Source organism: Aulostomus chinensis, chromosome 1 (genome assembly GCF_037954235.1).
Source record: "Aulostomus chinensis isolate RoL2024-O1b breed Wild chromosome 1, RoL_Achi_v1.0, whole genome shotgun sequence".
NCBI lineage: Eukaryota > Metazoa > Chordata > Actinopteri > Syngnathiformes > Aulostomidae > Aulostomus > Aulostomus chinensis.
Genome location: NC_141320.1, coordinates 15,254,626 through 15,257,468, shown reverse-complemented (window position 1 = coordinate 15,257,468; position 2,843 = coordinate 15,254,626). Strand labels below are relative to the sequence as shown.

Here is a 2,843-nt window from a genome sequence, read left to right as displayed (position 1 = left end):
CTCCTGCTAGTCAGAGAGGATCTGGGCTGGATTGGAAAGCTTCTGAGAGGGAAACCTTCACTCTGGACTGGACTGAGAACGGAGCAGCCTCAGCTTCCTGGAGCCTGACTTGCCTCTGTGGTCTAAGGTTGTGTGGGCTGACATCACAGTGAAACTACTGAGATCACAGAGCCTTTGAGATCACAGGCTGACTTCCTTTTTATCCCTAAAATTAAGAATAATAATTAAAAAATGTTGTTTCTACATTTGTGTTGGTGCATCAGTTAAACAGTGTCTCTACCAGAGGGGATGTAGCTCAGTGGTAGAGCGCATGCTTTGCATGTATGAGGCCCTGGGTTCAATCCCCGGCATCTCCAGCTGGTCCTTTGGAGCCTTCATCTTATCAGCTCAAGTGATCCATAAATGTGACAAAAGTTGATAACAAACTACCAGAAGAGAAACCAGTCTGTTGCATATCAAAGTATTTGGAGCAGGGTCAGTGTGACTGTGAGCCTTCATAGCCAGCATGAAGGAGCTGGTTTTATCTTTGGAGGGGAAATCCCACACACAGCTGCTCTCAGTTCCAAAAGTGTGTGTCCTCACTCCTCCGTCCTCCTGCTGCCCTCAGAATACAGACACAATTCAACCTGGCAAGTTTGGAGCATAGAAGTGCTCCTGAAGAGATGTGTGTCAGCCCACAGCTGGCTGTTCTTACCTGGAACCTCAAGATGAAACTGCTTCCACAGATTGGAAATGAATCTGATGTTGACTTTTGGACAAATCACCTGTTCATCAGTTCATCATCACTTCCATCCATTTCTACTGCTTATCTTGTTGTAGAAAGGAGTCTATCTGCTGTGTGACTGAGGCAGTTACTGTGAGCTGCTGCATGTCTCAGTGTGTGTTTGTGTGTGTGTGGGGGGGCTGTGTGTGACTGGTCGGCTGCCAAGGATTATTGATGAGATCAATCATGATCAGCTCAGAGATCACGGCACAGAAGAAGGAGACTTTTTGATTTTTGGGGGTTCAGTTTCTAAGTCAGACACATCATCACAATTTGAAGTTTTCCTCCAGTAAAAAACAAAACAACACAAAACCAAACAAAAACATGATTTGACTTTTGATGTCTACAATTTTTGGAAATTGTGAGTCCAACAAGCAGGAGGCCGTTTGAGCTTGGAAACTGTGACGCATCACCAATAACTGCTGGTTAATTTACAGGTGTTTCCTCCAAAAACTTTAAAAATGAACTCAATGCTGAATCCCTCGTCGTCATCACTGAGCTGCAGAACTGGTCCATGCAGGAGGCTGAGCAGGTCTTCCTCTCTGGTCCAGTGTCTCAGCACAGGTCAGAGTAGAGAACTAAAACATGAACACAAATCTTTATCAGCTATTTACTGACATCAGTGACTACCTTCAAGTAAGAGTGTTAGTGAATGGACCCTTTTTAAAGTTTATGTTATCATGTTTGAAAAATGATGCTCACAAAATCACAATAAAAGTGTTTGTGGTAAAATGATTCCAGTAGATTTTATTGCCATTTTAAGAGTTCAAGCATATTTTGATGACATTGTTTGATATCATGACTCACAGTTACTTTAGCAGGACCATCGTGACATGAAATCTTCCTCATCATCCCATATCGACCCTCAACCCCTCACACAGAACCAGGATCCCTCAACTGAAGGAACCTTTAAAACTGAGAAGTTGGACAGGAAGCAGTATTTTGGTGGAATGAACCTTTAAAACTATAAATTAGAAAGTATTTTGGTGGAATGAACCTTTAAAACTATAAATTAGAAAGTATTTTGGTGGAACGAACCTTTAAAACTATAAATTAGAAAGTATTTTGGTGGAACGAACCTTTAAAGCTCTCTGGTGCTGCAGGATCTCCTCTTGAAAAGCCTCACAGTTCAGAGTCGTTCCAGAATCTAGGAGCAGAAACCAAAGTCTCCTACGACAAGGATGGGATTGGAACCCACGCCTGCAGAGCTCAATGGATCAGCAGTCCATCACCTTAACCACTCGGCCACCTCGTCTCCTGACCACCATGATGTGCTGCTTTCTCTGAGCCTTTGAAACAGCTGAACTCTTTGGAGCCCATTTGTCAGAAATGGACCCAGCAGGAGCCACTGAACACAACTCTGACATCATCAGGCTTCTTCCCAGCAGCTTGGTGCTCCAGAAGGAAGAATCCAGACCATCGCTACATCATCAGAGTGAACACCAGCTGATGTTGACCAGTTTAACAAGCCTTTGACTGCTAAATGACATCCAAGCTCAGATTCTCTTGTCCTCGTAGAACAAGTCAATGTTGAAGAAGATGAGAGCACCAGTCTCTTTCATCCAGTGCTGGAACAGCGTTAGACTGAAGGTCTGAAGGTCCCTGGTCTGGTCCAGGTTTCAACAGGGGACCAGCATCAGCCAGCATTTAAATGTGGACAGCAGTGGAGGTGAAGCCCACATCAAGGAAACAAGCCTCCTATCACTGTCCTGTGCTGAGTTTCTTTAAAAAAATGTGAGACAACCTCAAGAGTTTCTGTTTCCTGTGTTGGATTTTGGCTCAGAGAATCAGAGCCAATCAGAAGCTTGTTGGTCTTGGATGCTGGTCATCAGGAGCAATGAGGGGCTCAGTGTCTTGCTCAAGGACACTTCAACATGGTCACCAGCTGAAGTGAGAACTGAACCAGAAACTCTGCTAGACGGCCACTCTTCCTCCAGGCCGTGCCCCCGAACCTGAATCATCATGATGTCATTATTTGTTGCTTTAATTCACCAAATGTGTGACGTGGTGAGTTTGTCAGGAGTTTAAAGACCAAAGTTGTGAACACACAGAGAAGTAAACCTGTCAAAGCTGCTTCACT

At 44.3% G+C, this 2,843-nt stretch overlaps 1 non-coding gene across 1 annotated transcript; it reads left to right on the top strand.

Moving 5' to 3' along the window:
* Nucleotides 1-284: 284 nt before the first annotated feature.
* Nucleotides 285-356, top strand: trnaa-ugc (transfer RNA alanine (anticodon UGC)). The gene has a single exon. It is a non-coding gene; the product is annotated as a tRNA-Ala (tRNA).
* The last annotated feature ends 2,487 nt before the right edge of the window (nt 357-2,843 follow it).